This window comes from Cygnus olor, chromosome 22, assembly GCF_009769625.2.
Source record: "Cygnus olor isolate bCygOlo1 chromosome 22, bCygOlo1.pri.v2, whole genome shotgun sequence".
In the NCBI taxonomy this organism is placed as follows: domain Eukaryota; kingdom Metazoa; phylum Chordata; class Aves; order Anseriformes; family Anatidae; genus Cygnus; species Cygnus olor.
In genome coordinates, this window is record NC_049190.1 from 6,332,458 (window position 1) to 6,347,339 (window position 14,882).

The window sequence follows — 14,882 nt, forward strand, 5'->3', positions numbered from 1 at the left end:
GAAAAATGGGAGAATTGCACGCAGGCAGCAGGACAGGTATCAGCACTGGAGTGAGGTAATTCTGTCATCCTCCTGCATCATAGACTCTACTTGTTAGAGAAATAAATACGAAAAGTGTGCAAGAAGAGAGTTTGTTTAAAATATGCACTCTGCGGTGTTACACTTAAAATGTTAACTTATGGGAAATTCCTAATGCATGAAGGTAATGGAACATCGCTGTGTCAACACCGCTAGATGCTTACGTGACGATTTTCTGTCATTTTTGTGCCGGCCAGCCCGTCCCTGAGACTGGCTGTAACGTCCCAAGCAAAAAGAAAGAGCAAAGTAGCTCTTTCAAACAGAACACCATCTAGAGTAAAAAAATCAAGTACTGCAATACAGCACTGAAATAGACTTCTGGCTATTCAGGGTAAGACCTGCTGCTGGCTCCTGGAAGATGAAGGCACTCGCAGTAGCCCTCCAGCTTCCAAGGACCGACTTAGCCCTGTTGTGGAAGTGGTGCAACTTCCCTGAGCTGGGCTGCAAAGGTAAACGAGAATTTGACCAAACATGGTAATAAAGGCATGAGGTTGTGCTAAGAAACTGTCCGATATTAAGATTTCTATTTTAATAAGGGAGTTCAAAAGTACAGATGTGAGGGAGCCGATTGTGTTCCCTCCCTTCAGTGGGGAGATAAATGCCAGGCAAGGGCAGGCTGGCTAAAAATAAGAACCCCTGACGTGGTCAGTAAGTTGCAAACGCCTCCTTCTGAGCAGAAAGGACTAGACCTCAGTATCCTGGGCTAGCCAAAGTGCTGTGAAATGGCAGGAGCAGTGTTACGTGGTGTGGTGTTCAGCAGAACTGGTGGCTCTCGGAGTGCTGAAATTGCCACGCACGCTTAGCATCGTGCCCGGCGCTGAGGCTGAGCGGAGGGGGCGATCTCCTTGCTGGGGTTATCGGTGCTCAGGCGCTGAGTGGTAAAATCCTGCCAGTGGATAACGATCCGCAAAATTTGATTTGCAAATGCTTCGGTGTCATTCATCCGATGGTCGTAGTATAGACCCCTTGGACAAGCTAACGTATTTAGGCTGTTAACTGAACAGGGAAGATTTTGACAGCAAACTTTTCATGGTTCGAATGCTTGTTTTCTGTAGGGAGTATGTACAGGGAACAGAGAGCCGTTGTACCTAGGCACTAGGGCACACATCCTGCACTGATCTGCAGCTTGCACAGCACCAGGGACTTGAGAGGAATTTCACGGAGCTTTAGCTCTGAGCAGTTTGATACCAGTGGAAACGAAAGAAGGACGAGGAATCGGCTTGCCCTGAACTGTGCTGTGTTTCAGGCATGTGATGGCAGTTTGCTGTCATTTTTTTTTCTTCCGAGCCGTAGCAGCAGACTTGTGCGCCGCGCCTGAACACAATCCCTGCATGCATTCCCTCCCTCTCTGTTTCTCTTGGCTCTTGTTAAACTCCACGGCTTGTCTTGTGGGACCTTTCCAATGAGAGAGTGAGCGGGAGAGAAAGGAGCAGCGCTGATTTCTCTACAGTGCAAATTGAGCATGAAATGGGCAGTGTGGAAGCGGCTAACGGGGCTATGGAGGCAGCTCTCGAATGCTATTCATAGGCACGTTCAGCTGAAGAAGCAGCGGCACCAGGAAGAGAGGAGAGCGAGTGAACCGAACGTGGGGAGTTTAATTTGATTTTGCTAGCCTCGAGTTCTGGCATTTCGGAGCCGATGCCTGGAAGGTTTTTTCAGTTAACTGCTGGGAAACGAAGGAGAGACCTGGAACTGTTAGGCCTTGGCTAGGGATCCCATCCATGGAAAGAATAGATCATTGTAGCAGGGGTAAGTAGTACACAGCCTTTCAGAGATCCTCTATACTTGATATAAGATCCTTTTTGTTTACTGGCACAATGTAATAGCAATGCTAAAATAAAACCAGCTGAAAGAAAGCCTTAAGGATGGCACCAAATTCTAATGTGGCAATAAAGAGTGAGTCAGATCACAACTTCACAGGCAGTGTTTGCTTTGCAGAATTATCAGATGTCCTTTAAAGGGGGCATTTCTTGCATTTTTGTGTAGACTGTCTTGCATTACTGATTTTAAAGACAAGGATAATGCAACCTGTGGCCCTCCCTCCAGAGATTAACCTGTGGCCTTTTGGAAGATTTTTGTGCTGAGCAAGTCAGTCTGAAAGACATATTAATGAGGGACAAGGAATTAACTGGGAGTGGGGCTGGGAAACATCCCGGTAGTGGTTTCCGACCTCAGTAAAAGTGAATGGATGTTCAGATCCTTTTTTTTTTTTAAACTTCTAGTGAGTCTTATACCAATTAGAGAAATGAAGAGCCAGTAAAAAAAAAGGAGTGTGTTGCATTTTATGGTGCTAGATGTATTGCTGGTAACACCTGGAACACTTCCTTTTTTTATGGGGCTAGGTTCACCAAAGATTTCTTTTTAAAATGAAAATATTTTATAATATATTTGCTTTTTATCTTTCATGTGTCCTTGAAAGATAATCTTTGGAATATCAAGCAATGTTTATTGGTAAAGAGGATGCACATCTGCCCTGAATGTTTATTTGCACAAGGAATTTTATAACCCTTTATTTAGGTGTTGCTTTTTGACACTGATACGTACCTATATGAAACATAGATTTGGATGATTTGGTGCAGGGACACTTACCGCTCATCTTAGAGCTGTGCTGACAGGAACCATAGAGAAGTGTACAGTAGACAGATAACTTTTTAGAGGATTACATGCATTATTTTTCATTCATAGCCAGTGAATTATTAACGAGACAAAATCAACATTTGCTATCCGGACTTTCTAGGAATGATTTTGTCCACATGCCTACCTCTAAAATTCCTGCCACGGGCAGCTCAGGGCTACTCCAGGCTCTAGACAGGCAGTGCAGATCGGTGCAAAGCATCTTCAAGAGCCCTGCAGAATAACTCAGCGAGTTACCCTTGCACCTCCCCTTGGAAAAGGCAAGTGGCTGTGAGCCCTTGGGATGTGTCGTAACTTCTCCCTTTGTGCTGCCTCAGCTCTCCTGCCTCGTGTGTAGGAGAGTTGGACTTAACCCACTTCCTATTTCCTGCCTATTTTGCTCGTCGCTTTTCACATGGCCCAATGAGCCTTTCGTTGCTTGCTCCCCGATTTGCATATGTGACTAAGGGCATCTCTTTACGTTCATTTGTGATCTCTGTTAGCTGTCAGGCTGAGTGACACCTTTCACTTGAGCTTGTGGTTAGTGTGACAAGTAAGAGCTGGTGATAAAGCATCTATGTTCCTAAAAATGTGAGCTTCGTAGTTGCCATAAGTCAAAGAAACGGAGAGCTTTCTTGTGTTTTATTTACGTGTATGGGGCTGAGCAGTCAGAGTAGGGTAGGGAGGCATTCGGACTGGCTGCTTTCAAAATGCTGGACTGTTTGCATGGCAGTGCTTCCCGCATGCAAAGTGCAGTAACTGTGAGATTTAAATTCATTGTTTGGAGTCTATCTACTTGACTTGGGCAGGTTTTTTTACTCCTGCTGACCCCTTACAACACAATTCTGTGAGTAGCTGTGGTTTTTTGCTTCCTCCTTCCCTTCTTTCCATCCCTTCCCTTCCTTCCTCTCCTTCTTTCTTATGTTTCACATTTTAAAAGCTGTGTATTGGCAGGGAACAACCTGATACGCTCTGGAGCTCTAGGAGACAAACTCCTAACAAATACCATGCAGCTCATCAAACCTCAGAAGTCTGAAATCGATGAGGAATTCAGAGTCCTCTGCCTGGTCCAGAAATGCTGTTTGCACGATGCACTCTGAAAGGGCCTTTCCATAAAGATGCTCAAAGATGTGTTCAAACTCTTCTTACATCAAAACCAAACCAACCCCCTCTGCTTGGCCCTGCTTTATCGTACCTGGAGGTATCTGTGCCAGGAATTGCTGCAATGTTTGTAATTACGTTTTGTCAGCAGTGTAATATTAATAGGAACCTCTACCCTTAGCCATTTAACATGTCCTTGCGATTGCTTTTACTAAGGAAATGCTTCACTTACGCGATACATTGTTTTATGGAAAATTGAAAGAGATGACTCGTGTACCTCCAGATTATTTTAATTTCCTTTTGGCCGCACTGCAGTTGTTGCTCTCTCTCCTTTCCCTGTGAGCCCTGACGTCTGTGCAGGAAGCCACACGGGGCCCGCAGGCAGTATCCTGATGGCTGCTTTTCTCCACCCGGCTGGGGCAGGGGTGCCTGGAGGGCTCAGTGCTTCAGCCGCTCCATGAAAACGCTGAGGCCGTGCAGCAAGACATCGCTCCCTCCTCCTGTGGCTGTCAAAGTGGCGTGTGCTGCTTTCTCCGAGCAACAAAACAACCGTTTAATCAACAACGTGCCATAATGGAGGCTCTGTATTTACTGGAACCAGATGCGCTCGTGTTTCTGAGGCCAGGCTTGCCCGGCGAGCTGTCCTTGGAGTAGCCGTGGTTTTGGTTTCCATCATAGGTGCACTAGCAAACTGCTTCTTCCCTTGTGTCCTATCCCATGGTGTGTCTGTTGGTGGTCAGAAGGAGTAGATGGGGTCAGGGACAGATTCTGCTCATTTACCTTCTAGTGCCTGATCCCCGAAGCACATGGCTGTGCAGGAGAGTACGTGTATGTTTGTTCCTGTGCTCCAGGGCCACTCTCACCCCGGTGCCTGGAGTATTGAGTAGCACCTAATAAGCTCTCTTGAGGATGAGTTTGCAGAAGGAACACGATTGCCTGCGCCCTTCCGTACTCTGATAGGTTCTGGCAGTGATTCCCCAGCTGTGGCCGCAGTTACTGAATGCGGGACTTTATATGTGGCTGCCACGTGTAGCTTATTACCCTGTTACAAGTCTGGCAGAGTACAGGAACCCTGCACCCATGGCAAATGTTTGTTTGAGAGCCACTGCTTAGTGGCATTTTTGTTGTGTTTTCTGGAACCCCAGGCACTGGGAATAGTGCCCCCCACAAGAAAAGAGGAGAAAATGAGGTTAGCGTGGAAGTGAAAAACCAAATACCCACATAGGAAAGAAACCTGTGAAGCAAATCTGGTAGTAGCTCTGTTTTTCTCCCATCTCTTCCCAAATTTTATTACCAGTGAGATTCTGCTTCATACCAAGGAGCCAGAACATCCAGATTTCAACCAAGTAAGGTGAAAAGCAGTTTTCAGTCTGGTGACTGTAATGTAGAAAGTTCTCTCTCTAACTTAACGTTTTGGGTCTAGTTTCTCCGATGAGCATTATCTCTATTACCTAGAATACATGGAGTAAGGAAATTTCTTAATCGTCAGTTCCTATAGGGCTTTAAAGACAAAACCCAAACCTACCAAATTCCAGCCAGAAAACCCACAGGTGGCAAATTCAACTTATGGAGCGTTGCAGGATGTTGTGCCTCTTTGCCAGTCGCTGAGTTCCTGAAGCACTTCTCTGCATGCAGCTGCATCGAGGAGGATGTTTGTTAGTTTGTTTTTAATAGTATCTGGTATTTTAACTTCATGAAAACACTCTGTTTTCAGACCCTAAGAAGTAGTTTTTTGCCTAATGGAGTCCCTAATGGTTGCATCTCAGAAGTTTTTATGAATATTTCATTGCTTATGAAGATTGACCTTCTTACACACTTGGAGGAAATAAACGGGTGAGACCACAGGAGAAAACATTTGCAACTTAATACATGAAAATCTGGGAAGAGTATCTCTGAGATACTATGAATTCTATGAGATTGTTTGTCTCAACAACCTCAGGCATCAGATATATTTGGCGTGAGAATTAAAACAACAAACTCCAGCAGCATACACCTAAGCTGCCTGCACTGGCAGCTCAACCTGGGATCAGGGACCGAAAGTAAACTCTTTTGAAGTCACACATTTCTAACTGCAGTAGGAGTGCAATTCTGTCAAGGTTAGTCTTGGATTCTTCTTCACAGGAGCACAAACTGGATCCCACTGTGCTTGGTGTCTGAGAGCAGCACTACAGCAGCACTCTGACATGGCACGGAGAGGCCCCCCTCCCCAAAACTGCACGCAGGACTGGGAAGTAGCCAGGAACTGCCTTCCATCTCCTCTTGCTGTGTGTAACAGAAATGTGGCTCAGGGCAAGTTTTTTGTCTGGTTTCATTTTTATTTTATATTGCCGGCTTAGTTCATTAGTAGTTCTTAATCTGCCTTATCTTTTACTTTCTGTCTAATTGGTTGCCGTTAGTACTCAGGGTCGAACTGTCTTGCACTGGTTGCTGTGGTAAACCGAAAGCTATCAGGTCTGAAGCTGCTGTATTTGCAGCGGTGTCTTTCCTGGCATGAAGTTACAGGAGCACTACATCCCCCGTATGGTATATTGTTGCAGCTTTGCAAATTCTTCCTGACAAGGGGCTGCTTCTGGACGTGCACCTGGTGAGCACTGTGTTGTAACCCAAGGAGGTTCTCATCACCAAGAAAACAAATTCTTCCTTCTCAGCTCGAGTAGCATAATGGAAATCAACACCTGTCAGACTGATGCTGGTAACTCTAGTCAGTGCTAAAAGCAGTTGAATTTCAGTCTGAAGCTGGCTGCTGCTTGCACATAGGCACCCTGTGTTTTTCTATCCAACATCTACTGGGGCTATTCCTCTGCTTTGCCTGATTAAGTGCACTTTCCTGCTCCAAAGTCATGCCACTAGCAAAAATCTTCAAGCTTCAGTGTGTGAATGGCCTTAATAACCTTTACCCAGCATTGCATTCTGGAGTCAGCCTCTAAGATGCCAAATCCGAGAACAATTAGTTCTCAAGAGATGCTCCTCTTCTCTGCCATGTTAAGATGATGCCACTTGCCAGCCACTTGCGAGAGAGTTCAGGTGGAAGTGTATTTAAAAAGTTGCAGCAGCTAAAAACGCCAAAGGAGCTCTGTTTTTCACATGTCCTAGTCAGCAGGCGTCCCCTGCACGCTCCCCTCTATCTTTAAAGTTATCCTCCACAATAGTTTTTGATTTGCAAAGCAACTCGAGGGGTGTCACAGCCTCTTTCAGAAGCACAGCGAGATACACAGTGTGCACGCATGACCTCATTGGAAGCTTATATTGAAAATGAAATAACAAAATAACCCCAAAAGAGACCGGATCTGGTGCTTGCATGGCACATATGGAGTTGTTATGACATCCAGCATGATTCAAGCACCTCAGAGATCCTGCTGTGGGGTAAGTATCTGCCCTTTTCTCTAGCTGTGCATATTTATAAGCGACAGTAGGATTTATTAGTCTTGAAGGTGAGGCTGAGTTGAAGGGGTGCTGACTGTTGAATAATCACGCTTCCAAAGGAAAAACTGTCTCATGTAATTTGCAAGCTTAAAATAGTTCTCAAAGTAACTACGGGCAAAATACACTTCCCATAACCTTTTAAGTTTACTTGGTGCTTGTATTTATGTAAAATTAGTCCTTCTGAGTACACCTGTGAGTTGATGGGAACTTGTCTGCTAGAAGGAGAATTTAAGCCAGCATTTAATACCACTTTTATTGCTAGAGTCCTCCTGACACATTGCAGTGATGTTTTCTCTTTACTCTGCTCAATCCATGGGGAAAAAATAGGATATGTTCATGGGAACGTTATGCCTATTTACTGCAGAGGAGCATTTGAGTTTAATTCTGCATACAAACATCAAGCTGAATTAGTCAGTGAACCTCAATGCCAATATTAGCACACTTAGGTGGCCAGAATTAATCTATGCGATGCTCATACACAGTTTGATCGTACGTGCTTTACGAACGTGACGTGGAAATTCAACCACCCTGGCAGAGCTTGGCTGCATGCCTTTCACCCGGGCGCAGATCACAGTTCTGGCAGGCCTGCAGCAACGCGGGGATCGTCTGGAGGTGGTGTGCAATGTGCCGTGCTCCGTGCACATCAGACGTGCTGTGGGTGATTTTGTCACACTGCTCTTAGCTCGGAGTAGTAATCTGTGGCATTACAGGAGATGCCTCTTGTTTTTGTCTTGTTGAGCTCTGTTTGATTTTTGTTGCTCTTAGGTGCCTCTTCTGAGGTTTCGAAGGGATGATTTCAAAGAGCAGTAAATAAATGGAGTTCAGATATAGAGATATTCTTTAAGCATTTCTTCCTTGTCTTTACTTTCATCATTAGTTCTGAATATTTGTGCTCAGGTATAGAAGGTGCTCTGTTGGAAATGTTCTTTGCTGCTCTGAAGCCACAATTTGGTAATGAAAAAGATAAAACAGGAGAAGATGGGGAAACCGCGTGGGGGTAAAATTAGTACATTTAGCAAGATAAATTCTGGAGAGAGGGGGAAAATGGCCAGATAAATACATTTTTGCTGTCAGAGGAATTAGAGAATGTTTCCCTGTGCAAAAAGAGTTGCCAACCTACATTTTCAAATACTGTAAAATAATACCTTCAAATATATCAAAAAATAGGTTTTGAAGGTGTCCCATTGCAAGATAAACTGATGTAAGTAATGGGTTCTGCTAAATGAAAATGAAGTGGTGTTTGAATCGCTAGGGCAATTTGAAAGGTAGTGAAGGTATTGTCTGGTAGGAGACTAGAGCTGAGGCAGGCAGTAAAAGGCTTTTCCTATGATGTGTCTGCAGCTTTAGGTTTGAACAGTGTTAAGGCATTTAACTTCCCAAGTATTTGTCCCAAGGATATTTGGGCCCTAGATTATTTTTTTTTTAAATAGAGAAATATTTCACAGGAAAATCAGCCTCATATTTCTTGCTCTTGGCCATCAGATGTACTTTTCACCCAGTACATACATTCCAAAGCGATGCATAAAGGTGGCAAGATGAGCTGTGGTTTTTCTCTCGTCTGATTTGCTTAATTGCACAAACATCGTAAATTAACGAGAGGACAGGCATCAAGGAGACATTAGGAGTGTGGTGGTTTAGAAAGAAAAAAAGGTCCATCGCTAGTATTGTCAGAAAAAATCATCGAATGTAACAGGGGTTTGCAAACGTAATGAGCTTTTGCTATGGCTGAGTTTGAGCAGCAGCAATTTCAGTTGCATGTGTCTGGCTGCTTTTGCCAGGGAGTTAACCTTAAATTCCATCTTGGAAAAACGTAAAAAGATTACCAGGTTTCCTTGGAACAATGACACATCCTCTGCCAGGAAAAGCATCAGCCTTTCCACTGACTTCAAGCTCCTGGCGACAGTCAGCTCTTCATCATCCTTGCCATCTCTCCTCGACGTTCCTACAGATGTGCGCCATGTTTGGGATGAAACTTGTTGAAGTTTCTCTTGCCTGTGAGGCTGGTTCATGGCCATCCGCCCCATCACACCATCCCGTGCCAGGCAGCTCGGCTCACTGAGACCTCTCCCTCGCCCCCGGACCGCTGCGCTGGGCGCTGCTCAGGGAGCACAGCCGGGCAGGTCGCGCACTGCAGGCAGTGCGAGGGCTGGGTCTGCTAAGGAGGCTTGCAAACTTCTAGTAACTTTAATATTATGAAGCCTTGCAGGTTTTCCTGAGTCTGGAGAGAGCAGTTGTATTCGGTGTATGTCTGGAGTTACTTTGATGGGCCATGAAATGCATTTTTCACATGATTTGCATTCTGTCGTGCACAGGTAGGTATGCTTTGTCTGTTGCTTCACCGCAGGTTGTATGGCAATAAAGGATGTAGTGCACTTCATGTGTGCAGATCCAAACAGAAGAGAGGCAGCACTGCACATTCAGGAATGTGTCAGGAGCTGCACCTGCTGCTCGGGGTCAGGGACAGGCATGTTTCTGTCCGCATCTCGCTCCGAGATGCCAGAAATGTGTCTGCCGGCTCAGGCCTGGTAATGGATATGTGTGGTTGTGCTTACATTTTGCTCAAAAACCTGGTACTCGCTCCCCGAGGCTTTATAGTGTGGTGATTCTGTACCACCAGTGTCACTAAAAGTTTTTGCAAGAGCCAGTCACCGGTGTGCAAATACAGCAAGGCAGGAGCTGGAGGGTTTGGGGCTGCCTGCTGGCTCCCAATCAGCGCAGCATTTTCTCGGGAATTTAGATAAGAACTTGAGAGATGCTGTGTGGAGTACTGAGGTCGACTCCAAGAGGACGTGAGAGTTATCCATAGGCCTGTGCTGCTCGCTCTAGTGGCCTTCCGAGGGTCAGCGTGGGCTCACACCTCCGACACGGGGCTGGCCCCAGAGGGCTGCCTTGCCCAAAGCGCGGCGGGGCGGCAGGGCTGGAGCGTGGCAGGAAGGTCTCTGCTCTCTCTGTTTGTAAGGAGGGAGAAGACTTGAAGGGAGGAAGAACCATATTTTCCTAGCCTATAATCTTCATTCTGTAATTAATTGTTAACTATTTAATGCCTCCAACACTGAATACTAACCGTAACTCTCTTTCTGCTTAGTTTTTATTTTTTTTCTTAGCTTCAAGTAAGATTTTAAGCTTCAGACAACAGCACTGTGCAAAATGATTTATGTGACTGGAAGCGAGGCAAGTTCACGGTGTTAGTTACCACAGGCGTGGACAGCTTTGCCAGAGCCCTTGTAACCTTTTCTGTAAGTATGTGCTGTTCTGCGCGCCGGCGCTCTGCCAGCGGCCGCGCGCTGTTCACTTGCTGAGATGTGTGTGAGGGAGATCAAGAGCAAGTGTTCGTGGCTTTATGAAGTAGAAGCTGAAATAAATAAGCTTCGCAGACGAATCAAGTCTGTTTCCCAAGCCTTGCACAAATTATCCTTTCATCGGGAGAGCTGGATGATGGAGTTAGCATCCCTTGGGAAACGGGGAAATTAAAGCCAAAGCTACCTAAGTGAGCTTCCTGTGGCATCTGGGGGTCAGGGGATGGCTGGGAGGAGCAGACACAGCCCCATTCACCTTGCAAAGCAACGCCAGCTCTTACCTGGGCAGGATTTGGCACTTGAATTTGGTACCAACAGCCCTAGCCTCAGCAGCAGATTTATGTAGTGCTCTTCCTTAAAATCATTTTTTAAAGTTTTTGTAGTTCGAGAAGAGCCCACAGTTGTGGTATAAAGCGTAAAAATGATTGCATGAATCTCAAAGCTGTATTTTCATTACTTTTCTGCCTGTGATGACACATGCTCATGAAACAGGGCCTCTCAAAAGCTGCCTCTGTTCTAATTCACGTCCTGCCCTCAGTCACTAGCCCTTCCTTTTTCAGTCCCTGTGTGGGGAGCATGGCAGGTCCCGCACAGGTTCACAGCAGGTTTGAAGTTGTGGGGCTCCAAACAAACAAATGAGACTTTAAAACACCTGCTGCTTTGCTCCGAGCACAGATCTGCCAGAGTTTGATGCGAGGATTATTCTTGGAGGGAGAGCAGAAGGGAGCTCCAAAGCCACTTTCGAGAGGACAGGAGAGAGCGTTTGTTTTGTTCCTGCTAGCCCTGGCTCTGGGAGGTAAACGCACAGGCACAGAGCTGTGCTCGGTAAAACTACCAAGCTTTTCAGTAAGACGTCTGCATGTGCCATGTCATAACTAGCTTCCCCTTCTGTTTGCTGTGGTGTTGTTTATCTCTGCGAGAGGAGTGACCAATAAATCATCCCTGCAGGAGACTCCTGTAATCGCTGTCTTTATCTGCTGGCTTACTGGAGATGAGCTGCTTTTTCTCAGACAGTGGGAAGACCACATGAACTAGAAGCATTTTGAAGCTAGTCCTGCCTGTAAATACGATCAGTAAAGTCTTGGTTAGCAAGCACTGCTCTTTTTTGGCAAAATTCTGTATGAACAAGGTATGTAACTTCTTTTTAAGTTGGAAGACAAAATTGTGAAACTTGCTATTTCAGAGTGGATGGGTACAGTGAGGTTGTGATCGCTTCTTCAGCTGTGTCCTGCTCTTGGAAATCTTTGCTGCTCTTTGGTTTATTATCGTTCCCGTTGTTGGGCAGTTACCCGTTGTTCATTGCATCAGGCATTACTACAGCTCTTACTGGTCAGCAGCACAAAGTGACAGCGTGTGCTTTTGCAGGAACAGGAAGAGTTCCTCACCTGCTCCAGGATTTAGCACATCAGTTCTTTGGTGGTCTATACAGAAAGGCAGAGTGAAGACTCACAGGTTGTCTTTAGCCATGTAAAGGAAAATTTGAATGATACCTTGACATAAATTTTATGGTACCAGATGCATCTGTCCTTTGTAGGATGTCTTGTTTGTAAGATACACTGCAGGAGGAAAGGCTTTTAAATATCGTGGTATTGGTGATTTTGGAACAGCATTAATGTATATCAAAATAAAAATTAGGCCACATCGGAGCAGGGAGCATAAGTGAATCTTGCAGGGTATTTTGCTGCGAGGATAGTTACATTACAAGACAAACCCAGCAGATTTCCCTGTGTGCACAATTCTGCTCTCTGTCCCTCAGCAGTCATGAGACTGGCTGCAGGAAGAGGGGCAGTCACTGAGCTCTTACAGCTTTTCTCTGAAACAAGACACTTCCGTATATGTAGGGCGATACAATGGGTTTAAAATACCACTTCTCACCACGGGCAGATTAGCGAGAGAAATTACTAAGGAATTGACCCATCGTGTCACCGTGGGACTTGGGAACAAAAACACTGTACTGGTTGATAATGTTATGCAGATTATTGCAGCCCCTGTGCAGGCATTTTTTATTTGTTTTACAGGACATGTAAAACAGCCTAGGAGCTCGTTTTGCGAGACGTGTGCCGGGACATCACGTAAATGGCTCGAGGGAATGACTTGCTCCCTCTTGTCGGAATCCAGGGAGCTGTGCTGGTCGGGCTGGCTGCTGCCCGGTGTCAGAGCATCTCCCCTGCAGCCAGACGCCCCGGGGAGGTGTCTGCGGGTGCCCGGGTGCGATGCTGCAGGGGAGGCCCCTTGACAAGCAGCCCGCGATGAAGCTGTGCACTAGCAGGGGACCCTTGGGGCGGTAGGAATCGGTGCAGCTTACCACAGTGTCTGGCTCCTTCCCTGGCATTTTACTGCCACGGGAACCAGCACAGTCCCAGTAGACCAGAGAAGTTCAGAGGAGAGCTGCCCAGCTGCTGAGGCCTCCAAGTGAGCTGAGCCATTCTCTGCTGTAGCACAAGCAGCACATGTTAGTCCCGGAATCTGTCTAAACGGGGAATTTCAGAAGCATTAAAGTGAAAGCTAACCGCGTGGGTGTAAAGTCAATGAATATAAATCAGCCGGTTAATCCTCAGGTAGGTATGCTCTTTCAAATGGAAAATGATCTGAGTTTGCTGTAACCTAGTCCTCCTACACGCAGGGACCTCACGCCTACGGATGATTCACTTTCTATTTCTGGAGAGATCGTGTGTGGACTTGGCTTGACACGAGTCCAAACTGGTGTAAATGGCAGCAATATGCGAGAGGAAAGGTGATGCAACTCCACCTTTGTCTTAACTCGACCCGTACCTTTTTCTACCCCGTCTCGTGTTGCACAGAATCAAGCCTTGTGTGTGCCTTGTGTGTGCCCGGGGAGCTGCTGCAGTTGTGTGTCGCCGATTTCACGGCCTGGCTTTGCAGGTAGGCAGAGGCCGAGAAGCGATGTGCAGCCCTCGGGATGCGCTTTAGCACTGGTGAACTTCAAGGAAGGCAAGGCCTGAAATTTCGTTGTGGGCGGACAGAGTAGGTGTATGTACTCTAAATAAGCAGTGGGGAGATTAAAGGATGGAAACTTTTCTCCTTGAGTAGGAAACCCGCTTTTAATTGAACTGGAGCTCCCTGGAACCTGACACACGTGGAAAATATTTCCAGCCGTGTATTAGCTTTCCTTTAACTGCGTGCTTTGTTTTTTTGTTTTTCTTTGACTGTTAGTTTGAAAATATAGTAGCACGTGAAATATGAAATTTGATAGCAAAGAATGATGATAAAGTGGTGGGGAATGTGCGGTGCAGAAATAAATAATTGTGTTTAATCACGTTTATGGCAGCAGGCCACGTAGTGCTACACACATAGAAAAGTCAGTCTTACAAATCTTTAAAATTGTCTCCTTCTGGAATGTGATCTTTTAGGGTAAGTAAGCTCACCGTGTTACAGATCCTCTGAAGCAGTTTGAAAGGTTTATCTCCAGGGCTGTGCTGCACACCAGCTGCAAGGGGATGTGAGCGTGTGTAAAAGTCTCAAAGTTTTCACTGAAAAGCTTTAGGAAAGAAAGTTCTCTCCAAAGGGGAGATAAATTCTCCCTTGGTGGAACCGAAAGGCTGCCCAGAAGCTGAAAAAAAAAAAGTGTGCTAAGGAAGTGGTTGGTACAAGAAGAGCTGCAAGAGTGGTTGAGGGAGACACTCCATGCGTGTTCTGGAGAGGTGACTTGTGACGGGGTGAACTAGTGTCCAAACAGAGGTGACACCGAGTGGATTCATCCTGAAGAACTTGCATGGCGTTTTAAAACTTTCTATATCCTACTAAGTAAAAAGCAGCTTCAGTGAGCTTAAATGTTCTGAAATGACCCCAGTTAGGTCCAGTTTAGACTGAAAGTGCAAACTGTGCTTCTGTTACAAATCCTTTGATGGAAAGTTGTTATTTGCTCACCAAAACACACTTCCACAAATGCCCATCCCACTGGGGGTCAGGAGAGCAGCGACAGCTGGGTGCTGAGGGGCTGAGGCCTCATCCTGCTCATGTGCCTCTGCTCTTTCTGCCCTGCTGAAGGATCTCCTCTCCTTAAAACAGCTTTTCGGAAGACGTTTGTTTTGTTGATTTGTTTTGCAAACGGTCTTAATTTGCATAGGATCAATTTGTAACTTCACTTTTGGGTGAAGATCATTAAACTTAAGCCCCTGGAAGTGCAGGACATGAAGACCCCTGGGAGCAGCAGGGCCAGCAGAGGACTTGTGGCTCTGTGTGTACAGGAAGGACGTGGTTAAATCTCCTCTCACCGCTCTGAGAAAAGCACGTCCTGGTGTTGTATTTAATGACTCTTTGCATCTGATGAATGGCACCATAAAACTCTCTGTTGTGGTAAATTGCTTGACAGCACTGGAATTAGGATATGTGTTTTGTTATCCAACGTCT

At 45.9% G+C, this 14,882-nt stretch overlaps 1 protein-coding gene across 13 annotated transcripts in view; it reads left to right on the top strand.

The window, feature by feature from the left end:
* ARHGAP32 (Rho GTPase activating protein 32) overlaps window positions 1-14,882 on the top strand; it is a 262,792-nt gene that overhangs the window by 143,243 nt on the left and 104,667 nt on the right. The gene's annotated exons all lie outside the window — the stretch shown is intronic.